At 31.5% G+C, this 17,890-nt stretch overlaps 1 protein-coding gene across 4 annotated transcripts in view; it reads left to right on the top strand.

The window, feature by feature from the left end:
- Fstl5 (follistatin like 5) overlaps window positions 1-17,890 on the top strand; it is a 762,470-nt gene that overhangs the window by 483,189 nt on the left and 261,391 nt on the right. The window lies entirely within an intron of this gene.

The raw sequence follows: 17,890 nt of genomic DNA, 5'->3' as shown, positions 1-17,890 counted from the left end.
ATGTTAAAATGAGCTAAGGTGTGTTATAATATGTAAATAAATTAATGCATAGTTTTATTATTCTTTGATAAACTGATAATAACCTTTAAAACTGCACTGATCCCAAAGAAAGCAAATGTTTTCCTTATATACTTCTTAATGTATGTGTGTGCTTTTATACATATGTGTTTTTCCAAATCACTGTGCAAGTAATTCTGTTTGTTTTCATAGACATTGTGTTCTACCATAAAGCTAGAATTACTTTCCTTTCTGATATTTGGCAATGTCATACATTAATCACTTCCATATATGGAGTGCTTACTATAAATACTTTGTGAATCCTGACCTTGTGTGTACATTACTCCTATTTTCCAGATGAAGAATGTAGTACAGCTTGCCAGTGTGGGAGGGAACTCAAAATCAGATTCACAAGCAGCAGCCACTTTGTCCTTATCTGATGTGGCTCAATCCCTATGATAATATCACACCTATTATTTATATTAGGTAATATTCATGTGTAATAATACATTAATTCAGTTGAACTCTAATGCATCTTTGCAAATTTTCTTTCTTTCAGAAAATAGAAATGTTTTACCATTCCATAGTTTCAAAAGAACATTTTCTATGCTTTACCACTGGGCTGCATCCCCAGCCCTTTTTATTTTAACTTTTAAAGATCTTTCATCAGATGACATCTCATTGGAATAAAATATATGTTTCCAGATTTTTAAATGTTTTCTTTTAAAACACATCTACATTTATCAGCAATGTATAAAAATCTGATTATACAAAATGACTTCTGGGGAAAATTACAGTTTCTTGTCTAAAAGTTAAATGTTTGTACTCCTGAGGACATTAATACATCCAAATTAATTCTTTTATGATAATATACTAAAACAGTATCTCTTAAAACTACCAAATGAAATTTTAATAAATAAAGAAGTGGAGTACATAAAAATATTTTCTACTTAAGTGTTCTAATTACAGGGCTTTGCCGTTATTAGGATAAGTAAGGTTAGTCAAGGCTCTTAGTATATTCCTGAGTTAGTATTTAACAAAATGGAGAACAGAATGTGTCTGAATTATGCAATATTAAATTGATATTTAAGGAATACTGGAGAAATATTGTGTTGTGTTCATTTGTTTTACTTTTTCATAATAAATAAAATAGCAGTTAATGTGCATTCAGATAATATTGTGTGACATTTTTAATAACACAAATTCAAAAATAAAAATAAAGTAACAACTAGGTGAGAGGTAGTCTGACTTAAAATTTAATATGTCTTTTAAATGTGCAGTGAAATAATCATAACAGAGCCAGGTGTGGTGGCACATGCCTGTAATCCCAATGGCTCTGAGGCTGAGACAGGAGGATTCAGAGTTTAAAGCAAGCCTCAGCAAAGCTAGGCCCTAACCAATTCAGAGAGACTCTGTCTCTAAATAAAATACAAAATAGGGCTAGGAATGTGGCCCAGTGTCTGAGTGCACCCGAATTCAATCCCTGGTACCTAGATAATAAATAAATCATAATAGATATTGTTTTTCATTTGCTTATTTTGTTTGGTTTAGGTAATGGAGATTTAGCCCAGGGATGCTTTACCACTGGGCTGCATCCCCAGCCCTTTTTATTTTTTTGAGACAGGGTGTTGTTGAATTGCTGAGGGACTCACTAAATTGCTGAGGCTGGCCTTGAATTTGCAATCCTCCTGCCTCAGCTTCCTAAATTTCTGGGGATTACAGGTATGCCACCACACCCAGCCTATTTAATTTCATAAATGAAAATGTTTATAAAGTATACTGCAGTACAGTCTAAATTTTACCCATTAAATCTATATGTATGATATTAATCTTCTAAGAGACTTAACTGAGTTAAACCAGATTAAAAAGTTGATCTCAAATACTGATTCATAGGCTTTTATTTGGAACCCCAGATGTGTAGCTCCACTTGGGGTAAAAGTTGAACTTTCCCAAAGAAAAGATTCTTATGCATCCCGCCTTAAAGGAGAATAGGATACATCTTAACTGAAAAGTGTCTTAGTCAGAGTTACTAATTCCTCATTATGTCTCCTGCGTATTGCCCACACTTGTTACTTGCTGCAAACCTTGCTCCTCTCCTAACCTGATCACCATCTCCCTCTTCCAACAATCAATTAAACAAGCTGACCCAGAAACACTTTACAGTGTGACACTCCCTGTAACAATACTGCTATAACTCAGCAGTACTTGAATAAATCCAAATTTTTTTCCCAGATTATACAACTCTGTTTACTTTCAGAGCATTTTTTTTCCTTCCTTCTAAGAAATGATGTAAGTACAAAAGAGAAATCTCTATTATTATTTTTTTTCCATCAAAGGTTAGGACAAAAATGGTGAAAAAGAAACATAGGTGTGATAAGATTCTCTACAAGATAATTTTTTCCCTTTTGTTGTTATTCTGTATGTACTTTGAGTTAAAACAACTTTATAAAATCTTTTCATTTTTTTTTCTGTTCCACTTACATTTTCTTCCCAAAGAAGAAAGGTGATATTTTAAAATTTATATTTTGCCTTCTTACCCAAATATACAGTTATGGTTTTAGATATGGCTTTGCCTCTCAGAGGCTTTTCATAATTGCCAAAGCAGGTGATCTTGATTGAGTGTGTCTGTCCATCATCATCTCAGGATTGGAAAACTGTAATCTTTTCCAGCATAAGAAAGTTGCTATTGCCTGGGGGTAATTTTCACTTATCACAAGATGTTTGTGGGACTAAACATTGTTCCTAGAATCCAAGGTGATTCCCAACAAAGGAGATGAATGCTTACTGGAAGCAGAAATGCCAAATCTTTAATCCCACTTTTAGCCACCCACTGGAAATTTGCAGGCAAAGGTGAAGTCTAAGTGCTTGTTAAAATTTAATTTTATTTAATTTAATATTAATTAATTTAGTTTTAATATAATATTAATATTAATTAATTTAATTTAATATTATTTAAAAGTGTGGAAAGGTACTAACAGACATACATTTAATAATTCAAAATATAATCATATGCAGATAATGTTCTCAGCATTATAATTGATATAAAGCTGTTGTAGGGCAATATTACTCTTTACTTATTCAAAGAAAATTTTGGTTAAGAAACTTACAGAATAAGCACAGAAAGATAGATTCCATGTGAAGTGGGACTCATTCAGAGAGGACTGGGCCTGTGTGTTGAGAGTCAGGATGACGCCTAGCATTTTGCCAGAAGGAGTGGTTGAGAGGTGACACCAGCGAGCCATTAAGATGATGATAATTAAGTGAAGCTGTGTATAATTGCTGTGACTGGATGGTGCTGGATTGAAACAAACTGTGTATTGAGTTGTATATAGACCCCTGCTGTCTGGCAATAGGGCGGCTCGGTTATTTTGTGCCCAGCCAGAATGCGGCACCTGTGTCCTTCCAAATGGCAAGATTTTATATTTGGTCTGGGAGTCTCTGTCTTCATGTATTATATATTGGGTGGTTACTCTGGTTTGGGGGCCATCATGTATAAGTCTTCACTGGTTTGGCCACATTGGAAAAATCTGCATCAGTAGTGTGTTTACACATGTTTCACCATGCTAGAGACTTTACATTTAAATCTAAGAGAAATCTATGTAGCATTAAAGTCATGATGAAAATTACAATGAACTGAGGTCCCCCAAATGATGATGCTTTAGTTTTTTGTGCCTGTTTTGAAAGTGGAATGGTCCCTTAAACTGGATCCATCCAGTTTATGTAGTTTAAGAAAGTAGTTTCTGAGCATAAAAGGGGACAGTTTATGGATGGGCTTTCTGTCACCCAAGATTCAGTGATTTTGCATCACTCACGATGAGGTGAACACTATTTCTTCTTCCTCCATCTGCTCATGTCTACCTATTGTACCTGCCTATTTTAATAAAGCTATCATGGTGTGGCAACAAGTGCATTATAGAGATGAAAATAAATGAGGACAACTCATATTTTTTTTAGAAATAGAAACCTGGTTTGAGATAGGATATGGGAAAAACAGATACCTGGTTTTGACATAGGAATTTGGCAGAAAAAAGAAGATATATTGAATCTCAAAAGAGAAATGCCCATGACCATAAACAATACAGAAAACCTTTTAATCCATAAACCTTAAAATGCAAAACAAGCAATTCATGAAAGACCCAGACCTCCTCATTGGCCCATGCCCTTTCCTGCAAAAGGTAATATGACAGGAGGGCAATTAGCAAATACTAGTAAAACTGGTGTATAATCACATAACTCCCGCTCTAGTCCATTCTCTAGTTATTATCTATAAATATTAACACCTTAGAATAAAGGGTTTCTGTCTCTCCTATTGTAAATGGCTCATATTCTCCCTTGAGTGTGTATTCCTTGATTTACCCCAAATGTTTCTCACTCTCTACATGGCTCACCTTCTCTACCTACTATGTATTTCTTGTTTTTCCCAAAAGAAATCTTTCAATTGAGATAGTGTGCATTCTTCCTTCATTGTATGTCTGGTTGCCTGAATAAATTTGTGTCTCTGATTTATGGTAAAAATTTTCCTTCATGCATGCCAAGAATTCTTTTGTCCTGAGTCAAATTCCCCTTCCTTGGAAACTTCTTCAGAGACAGTTTCTATCAGAGAAAAATTCCACCAGAAAAGAGGCTTAAGAGACTCTATTCTAGATAATTACAATAGGAGTCAGCACTGCTGAAGCAAAATACAAATTATTAATCACTGGGATTAACAAGTGCAAAGTGCTAGAAGATATTGTGGATTTGGGTGAGATTGGTTGACAGGATTAGGCCATTTGTAGTTAATAATTACTATTATTACAGGTGTTCTCCTTCCTTATCACAAATACTGAGATATAGGCTCTGTCTTCCTTGATGGTTAAATTTCAACAGGATAGCTCTTAGCTTCTTGATAAATACGAGTACTGGATTACAAAACTTCAAGGGTTTGGGGTAAGCTCAATGGAAGAGGACTTCCCTAGTATATTTGAGTCCTTGGGTTCTAGCCCTAGAACCACCTAAAAGTAAAAAATAAAATAAGGCAAGAGGCTGGACAAAGATTCACATCTCAAGAAGATATAGAAAGTTTTTAGGATCACAAATCTTCTAGAGTAAATGCTCTGAGGTTACAGGCCAAAAAATTACTAATTTTAGTAAATCTGCTCACTGTTTAGAGAAACAGGGAAAAATGAAGGCAGTTGATCAGATGAAAGTCTCTATGATTCCTAAAATGAGGTGCTAGACATACCAAGAGATATATATCCTGATAAGGATCACATGGAAGGTTTTCATTCCTGAAAGCACTTCTGTTAAACTTTTTTGTGGATAAAGACACATTTGAACTGAAATGTTCGCTATTAAAATGTGTATACCGTTGAGGAATCAAAACTGCTCAGATGAATTAGTGATTTGCATGGGACAATTAGATTGCTTTCCTTCTGACTGAACATTAACCCTAGGAATTTGTATTTTGATTGGCTGTTAAGAAGAGAGAAAAAAATGATAATTGTTCTGTATGACAGGCTCAGAAGAAACAGACCTGATAGAATACTACTATCAGCGACTAGAAATACATTTAGACATGACAAACTTGACTTACTTTTTCGTTTGTGTTAGACTTTGGGAATAGCAATTGTCATAGTTATTGTAAAAATTCATCCTGTTCCATGATTTATAGAAGGCTCAAAGATGGTTTAAAAAATACACATGTAACTTATGGATTCTCCACATCTAAATGAGAGCAATTTTTATGTATGCTCTATGTAATTGTCTTATGTTTAGTGTCTTGAACCTGAAGAATGAGCAGAATTCAACAGATCATATTTAAATAACTTATAAGTAAATATCCAAGTAGGCAACTAGAGTTTCACTGAAGAAGCAACTTCTGAAAAGTTGTACAGAAATATTTTAGGCTTTAAATATTTGGAGTGTCAGTAGCACTAATCCACATTACCTATCTAGCTAAAAAGCAGCCCTAGACAGTAGCATAGAAAATACAGGAATGTATGTGTTTGGCTGTGTTCCAATACAAGTTCTTTTACAAAAACAAGTGACAGGCCAAACTTGGTTCATGGGCCTAATTTGCCAAGCCCAAGATCCTGGGAATATTCACTGATCTGAAGAAAGTTTTAATAAACCCATTTTTTTTTATAATTTGCCTGAGTTAATGCTTTAATTGAACGCACACAGGGATATGCTTAGTGTAAAACAAAGGCTAAGGACTAAGAATTTGTCAATAAACTTGAAGGTGACAAGAAAAAGAATGGCTCACTAGACAGATAATGTCTTTAGAGTTGAAAAGGGCAATTCATTAGTTGATTAGACTTTGACTGCCTTGAGAATAGCCAACTCCCTTTTTTGTAATTTTCTGTTCATCAATCTTGTGAAGCTTTTGACCTGTGCATTAGAAGGGAGATTCCCAGGCTCATAGCTGACAGTAGTGTCTAAACCTGATGCTTTTCCCATTATAACTGGATAAATAGGTATTTCGGCACAAACAAAGGTATTCTGTGATTTTGATTAGCTCGGTCAATCCTCAATAGCCTAATTAATTCTGGATGAATTGTTAAATTTATTTCTGGATTTGCATAGCTGAGTGCTAGTCTCTGGACCCTATGAAGAGCTGCCAAAATGAAAAGCCAGCTCTAATTCCCCATCTTTCACATCCATTTGCTGTAACATACTTGAGAGTTTCCAACTCTGTAAAATTTCATAGTGAAGACAAAGTCTCTGGATTCTAGTTTCAGTTTTATCTGTTAAAGCAGTGTGTTATTAGGCAAACATATATCTCTTTTAGCTGAATTATTTTAATTCAGAAAATAATATTAAAGTATTTTTTAATCTGATAGGCGCAAATTCTATTTCACCACATATAGGAAACAGTTTGTTAATTTAACTATGTCTGATGTTTCTGTCACCTAAATAGAGTGAACAAATTTAAACTTATTAAAGACATAGCAAGTTATGTGTGATTTGATTGACTCCAACTCTAGTGCCCTAGGGTTTCCTTAGATAAGTTGCAGGAATGAACACAGGATGAAAACCTTTCATTTTATCTGTAATAGCTTTTTAACATAGTACCAAAGCACTTTTCTACTATACAGGAGTTGGGTATTGATTGACTGGTTGTTTACCCACACAGCAAATGGGTATTCATAGCAAGCTCATACTAACGTCTTTCTGTCAGATGTATATGCAATATATTAAATACCATTTGTAAGTGAACATACTAAAATTTAAAAAATACATTAAAGATAGCAAAGCAATTCAGTACTTTATATACTCGATAGTTTATAAATTAGATAATATTGTCCAACTCTCTCAAATTGTATATGGTTATTTATGTCAGCAAATTATTTCAATATTTCACTGATATTTTTCATAATTTTAAAGTAGAAGAGTGATTATCATAATATTTAATGTACATATCTTTATGTGCAACCTCAAGGCACTTAGTTCCTTTTTAGATTAGAACTGAAGCAGATCATAAGCAGCCTTAGGGTTATGAGCCTGAATTTTCTTCTTATGATTTATTAATATCTTTGAGAATGAGGCCATATAAGATACAAAATATGATAAATTATCAAAGTAATAATATTATCTTCCTAAATATGGTAAAATAGCACCTATCTGAACCTATAAACATATCAGTAGCTCTTCATTAATACTGACACCCTCAATATATTAATAATTTACTAAGGAACAGGCCTAGAATAATTATTTTCATAAGCATTTAGAAAACACCATATATAATCTTCATATTAATCTTCACAGTTAGGCACTATCTCTATTTTAAAGATGGAGAATTGAGATGAACAGACTTTTAATATCTTGATGCAAGTCCTCCAGTGGTGTGCATTAGAAATAAAATTGAAGAAGACATTGGTGTCATATTCAAATCCAGGTTTTGTTGATAATTCAGTTCATGTTTTCATTGTACACATTTTCCAATCTTCATTGTTGGTAGGATATATAATTTTTATAATAGATTATTTTTAGAGCACTTTTAAGTTTACCTTAAAATTACAGGTGTAGAAACATTTCTCACAAGCTCAACTTTTACATATGCAGTTTCTCCATTATCAACATCCTTATCAGAGTGTTTTATTTGTAATAAATACATCCCACAAAGTCCAAAGATTGCATGAGGGTTTTCTCTTGGATTGATAGAAATGTATAATGACTTATGTCCATCATTATAACCTTAAAAGAGTAGTTTCACTGCCCTGAAGGTTCCCTGTGATTCCTCTGTTATTCCTGCCTCACCTGTAACCCCTGGCAACCTCTGATCTCTTTACTATCTCCATGGTTTTGCCTTTCCAGCTGCCATGTAGCTGGAATAACACTGTATATAATATTCTCATATAAGTTTTCTTACTTAGAAATATGTGCTTATTCTATTCCATGCTATTTTATTGTTTCATAGCTAATTTATTTTAGCATTGATATATTGTGTGGTCTGTATGTAACATAATATCTATTCATTTACTAAAGAACATATTGGTTGCTTCTAAGTTTTGGCAATTGTGAACATATTTGTTATAAACTTCCTTCTTCAGGTTTTTGTCTGAATTTACATTTTCTACTCATTGGGATAAATACCAAGGAGCACAATTTTATCATATGACAAGAATATATTTTGTTTGGGAAGAAACCTCCAAAACTTCTGAACTGGTTGTACAAATTGCGTTCCCACTAGCAATTAATTCCTGTTGTTCAAGATCTTTATTATTTCGGTCATTCTAATAGGCATGCATTGGCAACTATTGTTTTAATTCACATTTACCTGATGAAATGACACATGACATATAAGATGGAACACTTTTTGTATGCATACACACACACACACACACACACACACACCATCATCTTCAATGAAGTGTCTGTTAAGTTCTTTGGCCATTTTAACTAATCATTGGTTTTTATATTGTTGTGTTTTAAAGTTCTTTTTTGTATGTTTGGAAAACACTCCTTAACAGATATGTCTTTGCAAATATTTTCTTCTAGTCTATGGGTTTTATTTTAATTCACTTTATCATGTCTTTGACAAAGGAAAAAAGAATTTTAATGAGATAAAGCTTATAAATTATCTTTTAATATCATATCTTTGGTGTTCTATTTAAAACTACATTATCAAACCCAAGGTCATATAGATTTTTTTCTTTCCTTATCATCTAGGAGTTTATAACTTTGTTTATTTTATATTTAGACCTGCAATCAAATTTTAGTTAATTTCTGTGAATAATATAAGTTTGAACTAGATTAATTTTTTTTTTAACTTGTGCCCTGTGGTTCCAGCATCATTTGTTGAAAAGATTATCTTTCCTACATATACTTTGCATATACTTTGTTCTTTTTCAAAAATCGGTTCACTATAGTGATGTGGGTCTATTTTAGGATCTCTATTCTATTCCATTGATATACTTGCCTATTCTTTCATCAATACCATACCATGTTGATGACTACTTTTATAGTGAGTCTTGAAGTTATGAAATGTCCATTTTCCAATTTTGCTCTTCCTCTTCAATGTTGTTGGTTTCTCTCCTAGATCTTTTGCTTCTATATAACTTCAGAATCATTTTTTATATCTAGAAAATAATTTTCCAGGATTTTTATTGGGATCATATTGAATATATGAAGTTGGGAAAAACTGAAATCTGCATAAGATCTAATGTCTTTCTCTCTGTAAACATATAATATCTTTCCATTTACTTAGTCAGTCTGATTTTCTTAATCAGAATTATAATTTTATCATATAGATTTTAGATATTTTGCTAAATTTGAACCTGATTATTTGATTTTGGGGATGCTAATGCAAATGGTATCAAGTTTTTAATTTCAGGTTTCACTTGTTGCTGATATATAACAATGTGAGTGATTAACTTCATATATTAGCCTTTACACTGAAATGCAGGAATAGTTTTGTGGATTCTTTTCGATGTTCTGCATGGACAATTTGAATAATTTACTCTTCATTGCTAGTTCCCTTAGTATTTCTTATCATGAATGAATGTTAGATTTTGTTCAATGCTTTCTGAGTGCATATTGATAAAATTGTGTGATTTTTTTTTCTGTAGCTCATTAATAGGATCGATTACACTAATTTTTCTGAATGCTGAACAAATCCTAAATGCCTGGAATACATTACATTTGATCATGGTGTATAATTTTTATAGGTTGTTAGATTTGATTTAGTTATATTTTGTTGAAGATTTTTCATCTATATTCATGAGAGATATTGTTATGAATTTTTTTTTAGTATTGTTCTCTGGTTTTGGTATTAGGGTGAAGCTAGCACCATCAAATGAGTTAAGAAATATGTCCCTTTGCTTTTCAATTTTGAAAGAAAATACAGAGAATTGGCATAATTTGTTCCTTAAATGTTTGGGAGAACTCACCCTTGAACTCATTTGGGCCTAGTGTTGTTTTATAGAACAAATTTATGATTCAATTTCTTTAATAGACATAGGCTTATTTAGATTTTCTATTTCTATTGTATAAATTTTAGCAGATTGTGTGTTTCAAGAAGTTTATCTATACCATCCGGGTTATCAAATTTAAGGGCATAGAGTTGCTCTATTCTTTATTATAAGATCTGTGGTGATGTTCCTCCTATTACCTCTAAGGTGAATAATTTTTATGCTTCCACTCTTTTCTTACTTAGGCTGATTTAAGTCTTATTAATTTTATCTTTTCAAATAACCAACTTTTACATTTTTCCTATTAATTTTGTATTGTCAGTTTCAATGATTTCTACTCTATTGTTGTTGATTTAATGTCTTTTTTTCTGCTTGCTTACTTTGGGTTTAAATTTGCTCTTTTTTCTAATTTCCTAAGGTGAAGTGTTATATTATTGATTTTTGATCCTTTGTCTTTTGTAATATGTACCTTCAATAAAAAAAATCTTTTTAGAATGAATACTTTACAAAATGTCCACAGGCAGGATCTTTGTCTTCTCATGCATTGGGATCAAGAACTTTTAATTTCCTGGTTTTGCATTTGATATTCATAAGGTGTTGGAGAAGATTCCCCATTATACTTATAAGATGTATATTGAAGTTTCATTTCTACCTTTCTCACATGATAAATTAGAAAAAATAAAACATAAAATCAGGATCAGAATCTACCTTATATAAGTTATGAAATTTTAATAAATCAAATATTTAAAACATGCCTGACAAATAATTTGTTCTCAATATATCCTCACATTTGTTTTTATTCATGTCCTAATTGTATCCCTCTGTGGGATATAATTTTTGTTGGGTCAGGTTTCAAAAGGAAATTATTCTACATAAAAAAGGAATTCTTTACCAAGTTGTTAATGTCATGCATATCACTACATGATTAGACTAAAATTTACCCATACAAAATTCAGTCAAAAGGGACAAATTAAATAAAATTGAATAGAAAAGTTGAATCACAATTGTACTATATTTATAAGACTGTTAAAGTAATATAAAAATCACAAATTAAAAAGAAAGTGAGGCTTACTATTGTTGATATGTTTAAGTATTTGAAGTAATATCAAAACATAATCCTGTCTTTAATATAATATTGTCCTAAATACAGAATTGTAAACAGAATTAAAACTGAAATCCCAATTTCACAGAAGAATCTTTGTTTCATTGTTTTATAGAAAAGACAGTTTTTATTCATAGCTTTTCATAACATCTCAATCTCATAATGGTATTGGAATAAATTACTTTTCACTTTAGTTGTTAAATAATATTATTTGTACTTATGATTACAACTCCTTAACACTTTAAGAAATTTTGCAAAAATAATTCCATTTGCAATTGCATCTTTGGAATTTTACTGGCTGTGGTCTTCTTAGGACACATTTAATATTCATTTATCTCATATCTTACTAGACTCTTCTCCCCATTAGATCTTTCCTCTTTTTTTCTCTATAGAGTATATGAAAAGTTATGCATTATCATTACCATTTCTGCTTTAATAACACTGCCTATTCTATGTCTGAACTCTGAAAAAATCATATGGATAATTTGGTCCCTGGAAACATGAATTTCCCAGGTGATTGTGCATAGACAAGGCTTCATTTACTGATGGGGAAGGAAAATTTACATGTGAGTTAACTGTTGTTCAAGATACATGAGAATGTTTTCCCATATTCTTTCCATTGTTTGTTATCACTAAACTTTTTTATTTATGCCATTATGAAAGGTTTTGGCTTAAAGTTTCATCTCCATAATTACATAGTTGGTTAAGAACTATTTTTTTTCTGATTATTGTTAGCCATATGTATTGACTAATTCATGGGGCATTTGTTCAAGTCTCTTCTTGATTATTTCCTTTAGTTTTTTTTTTTTTTTTTTTTTTTTTTTTTTTTCTTATTGATTTGTAGGAGATCTTTATTTTGCATATGAAACTTTATTTGATTTATGGGTCACAGTAACGATATCCTCCTTGCTGACTTGTGTTTTTGTCTCTTCTAGTATATTTAGATGAAACAATACTGTGAATTATAATGTAATCAAACTTATAAATTATTTTCTTTATATGAGTACTTTATGTGGTGTTTAAGAATCTTTTCCTCTACTATGTTAGAGGAAGTATTCATTATCAGTCATTCTTGAAATATCAAATTTAATGTTCAACTTCCACATTCATATTAAAGCACTTTTTTTTTTGCTTTCTTTCCCTCTTGCTTCCTTGAATTTCAATCAAGCACCATTTCCCTTCTGTCTGAAGAACATCCCTCAGAGTTTACTAAGACAAATTTGGAAATGCATTTTCCCATTCTCTTTTCTTTCTTCCTTCCTTTTTCTTTCATCTTTTTGAAAAGATATTTATTTTAATTTTGTGTGTATACAATTCCAACATTGTTTTTTTCTTGTGCCATCATGTCTAGTTTATTATCTCACTGTCTTCTTTCTGCTTTTGTTAATGAAATATTTTCTTTCTAACTTTTCTTACTATATAGGTAATATGTATTTTTAATTCCTATTACTTCATTATTTCTCTTTGATTTTCTCTGATTTTACTCTAAGTGTGCATTAGTGGAGTTTTCTATTTGCTTTGCTTGAGATTTGAAAAGCTTCTTTAATATACTGATTGGTGTCTTTTACATTTATGAAAAACTCACAGCTACCATTTACTTTAAATGCTATTTTAGTACCATTTTATCATTTTGGGTTTCTACTGAAACCCATTTTCACTAGCTTTATTGTTTTGTTTTGTTTTGTTTTAATCTTTGTCTTTCTGCTTTTCTTCATGTAAAATTTCTTTTAGTCTCTTTTCCTTTTATTATTTTCCCTTTTTATTTGTTCTAATCTCATTTTAAGTACAATGGTTTAATAATTAATTTCACTTATTACAGTGTCTGCTTGGTGCTTTTACAAACCTGTAATGTGTTTTTTTTTTTTTTTAAGATCTGAGTTCATTGTCAAAAACTTCTATTCTTTTTTTTAAATAAACATAGTAAGTTTTACAGTCTTATATTTGTGACTTCTATTTGATTTTGTTTTTGCTTCTCTAATCATGCTGTCTTCTCTCTTTGTGTGCTGTTATAATTGATAATTTGACAGGTATTAGAGATACATTTTTCATAGCAATGTTTAGATGTTTGCAATGATATTAACTTACTCCACAGTGGAAAGTTGCCTTTTTTATGAGACATCAAGATAAAGGTGGTCTACAAACCATACCATGTTAAAATCTTAGCAAGAGAGGGGTAATCTATTATTTTACATATCTCGTATGACTAGAAGAACATCAAGTCCCATAAAAGCACTTAGACATCACATAGCCACCTACTCAATATGGAAAATCCTCCAAGGAATGTATGATTTCAGGTATAAGCTCACTACAACATAGGCTGGGCAGTTAGTTCCTTACCATCTTGTTATTTCTTTCAAGTATTTAAGACTTGTTGCCTGTTTCCTGTACTTTTAAAATTCCTTTTGTGGATGAGTTTGTCTGAATTATCTAGATCACTGTTACCAAATAAAATAAATTTCTAGATTATATTTTAATTGTTTTATTTTAATTTTATAATATATATTATTAGAAAATCACATAATATTTTAAGGATACATAATTAGTCTAAATTTTCAGTCATTTAATTATAATAAGCTAGTCTATATCTCAGCCTGTCCAAATTAGGTAAGCATTAACAATTATTTTTGTAGCACCTGTTTCTTGAATTTCTTAACATTCTTGAATGTCACCAGAATTTCCTAGCTAAAAGAGCATGTAATTGTGTGATAAAAGTTGTCTTATTATGAGAATAATTTATTCCATCAAAGATTCCTAAATGTTATCCTTTTTATAATCTATTTCTGGATTAATATTATATTACTGTCTGCTTTTAATTAACAATGTTTTTTTCTTACTGGAGTAGAGGAAGAAAAAGTACATGTCATATGGAAATATTACTGTTAAATTTTTTAAATTCATTGCTATAATAGGATTTATAAGCATAATCATGTCAATTAGATATAGGGCTATTGGACAAATTATACAATAAAATATTCAACATAAGTCCATAGGTAGAAATTTGAAAGTATATAAATATTTAAAATAGCATTATCCTGATTATGATAAGCTCTGTTATTGTTATTACAATAAATAAATAAAGCTTTACTTTAAAGATGTAAATCAAAGTTACAAGTCATTCTTTTTAACTCCAATGTGATTCACTCCTAATATTTTATTATTTTCTATACTATGTTAAAATCACTTTATATCTTCCCCCCAACTTGCTATCACCACATCCATTACCCAGGTGCTATTAAAATTAATTTTCCACAAGTGGTTCCTCTTCATGGATTAAGTTGTACTCATAATAGTTGTATTTGGGGCTTTAGTTTCTTCTGAAAGAAAGTTCCAATTTTTTGTAACTTTGAAAATGAATTATTAATAGTCCCCTAAGCCAAGTTGTGAAGATGAGAATATGTAGAAAAGAAAATAAATTTAGAATAGTCAGAAAACTATTCTGCTTTACTTTCCGTTTTCCTACCTAATCAAAAGCATAGAGATGGACTAAAAATGGCATTAATAATATTTATATCAGGAGATCAGAGGCAACAGCAGAACTCTGACTTCTTTCCTTCTATTGTTTTTGGTACTGAGCATTGAATCCAAGGTGTTATACTACTGGGCTATATAGCAAGTCATTTTAACTTTTTGTTTTTTTAAGGTAGGGTATTGCTATATCGTTGAGGCTAGCCTTGAACTTGCAATCTTCTTGCTTCAGCATTCTGACTTGCTGGGATTACAGGAGTGTGCCACCATGACCAGTTTCTTTCCTTGAGTTCTTGAGATGGCTTTTAATAAGATACAAAGTTTGTGAGTCATTAAAATACTACATTATTTCAAAACATTGAATACCACCTCTTAATTGACTCTGAACATTTTTAACTTTATCATTGTAACAAATAACACTTAATATCATGTGATACATGATTTTACTTAAAATCAATTTTAATGGGATTACAGCTCGATCCATAGTGATTGATCAATCCATATTATTGCTTCATGTTGTTAATAGATTTCTAGGCATATTGACCACTTGTGTATAACTGATGAACTTTACATGTTTATAAGCACATCATATATTATTAAAGCATTTTTAATGAAATTTAAAATTAAAAATGTTTAACATTTTTAACATTTGTGAGATAAATGTGTATTGGTTATAAAGGATCAAAAAGACTGGTTGGCACCAGGTGCCCTAGCACATGCCTTGTAATCCCAGCAATTTGGGAGGCTGAGGCAGAAAAATGGCACGTTCTAGAGCAGCCTCAGCAACTTAGCACACCCTGTCTCAAAACAAAAAATATAAACGACTGGGGATGTCAACCCATGGAGAACTGCTTTATTGCGAGGAAACTCAGCGGGAACTGAGCAGGAACTCAAGGTAGCAGGCACCAAGGTAGTAGGAGCCGCTTTATTGCGGGACAGCAGAGGTATATATACCTAACTGATTACACACAGCTTGACTCAATTAGCATCATCTAGATACAGCAGTCAGCCAATAAGGAATCCCCACGATCTTAATGGCATATTATCTAATTATCATTCTGTCATATAACTATAAAAATAAAAATAATTCAAATAGCCAGAGACTTAGTTCCAGATGCAGGAGTTTAGTGAAGAGATTCCAGGGTGACTTAGTACCAACTATATTTCTAAATGCCAGAATAGCCAAGGTTATCATGCTGTTTTAAGATCAGAGTTCCCATTATCTCTCACATAATTTAGTGAGGAGCAAGAAGCTGTAATTCAGCAATATAGAAGCAAAATTATTGATAATTTGTATATAATGTTTTCCATGATGCTATTACTTTGTGTTCTTGCTGTAAGTTTTTAATTAAAAAAAATATGTAAACTCTTAATCTGCAAATTTCAAATGGTTCCTAATCCTAACTAGTCAAATGTATTTCCTTTTTAGTCATTATATGTACTTACTCATGTATATGTATATATGCATGTGTGTGCAAGTATGTGACTGTGTGTATATATGTGAGTATAAATATATACATATAATAGAATGCATATATAAGAAAATATTCTCTGTACTGCCCATGAAGCATTAAGATAAAATGGGATAAATTAGTGATAAATTGTCTGTAATATAATTATACAAAGTTCTTATTGACCTTTTCTTCTTACCCATCTTCTATTTTTGCTTTTCTATGAACTAAAAAACAATTTGGGCCAACCCTCTCTCCAGTAGAATTTTTTAGTTTAATGAATGTTTCTGCCCCCTTCTTTGACAACAGAAAACAGTGATGACATAGATGTGTAGAGTAAACTGTGACTAAAAGAATATGAGTGGTCATTCCAGTTTTGCTTATTTTCATAACACATGACAATGTGTCAGCCAGTTGGGGAAACTCATAGGTCATTTAACATTAATACTTATCATGATCATGGGGTGACTGTTGATTTAATGTTCAAGCATGGCCTTCTGATGCAAAAACATGTGCCACTTTTAGCATTGTGATTTGTGATGGTACCAAAAAACAAAGAACATAGAATAGTTATATTCTATAAAACTCACTTGATTAGCACAGGTCTTTTCCCTCAAAAAAATAAAAATAGGATTAAGAATAAGACAAAAAGAATGTAGAATGGTAAAAAGGAAAGAGAGTCTTTTGTGGAGAATATGGAAATGTTTTCATGTGATCTTTTTATTCCCAAATAAAAGACACCAGTTTCTCCACTCAGTTCCCATGAAAAATATTATCAACTATAATGAAAGGACAAAGGACAATTATTCCACCCCTTCATATTGAAATTTAAATAAGAATAATCATTTGCAATATTTCTAACCTGGCTAAAGCTGAGCAAAGTCAAAATGCAAGACTAAGTTATTGTGTAGACAAGTTAGAGTCTATGAATGTCAACAAGAAACCAAAGGGCGAGTTTCACATGGATCATAATTAATATTACTTCAGTCATCCCTGATGATTAATTGTCAATGACATAGCTGTTAATTTTCCCACATGGTAAAAACTGTATGAAAACAGAAAAGGAAAGCCAAATCCAAAATTTTCAGAATTTCAGGCTTTTTTTTTTTTCAGTACACAGTATATTGAATACAGTATGTCCCACATCTGGATATGCACACTAACTCTGAGCTACATCCCCAGCTCAGATCCAAATCTCAAATAATATATTTATATTTCATAATTATTGACAGAAAGATATATTTTGGTAGTTAAAAATATGATATTAACTTTAAAATTTAAGGATCAGGAAGTGACTCTATCAACACTAATGAGGACAGCTGACAGAATTACACTCAATTGCTATTTTATTGGTGAACTACCGTTTTTTTTCCCCTCTTTCAACTTCCCAAATAAATCTTATTTCTTCACAGTTAATTTATGTTTCCCAGCATACTGAAGCATTGTACCCATTCAGCTCTACTACTGTTCTCTGAAGCCAGCCA

This window comes from Marmota marmota, unplaced genomic scaffold (genome assembly GCF_001458135.2).
Source record: "Marmota marmota marmota unplaced genomic scaffold, marMar, whole genome shotgun sequence".
Lineage (NCBI taxonomy): Eukaryota > Metazoa > Chordata > Mammalia > Rodentia > Sciuridae > Marmota > Marmota marmota.
This window is presented reverse-complemented; position numbering and strand designations above follow the sequence as displayed.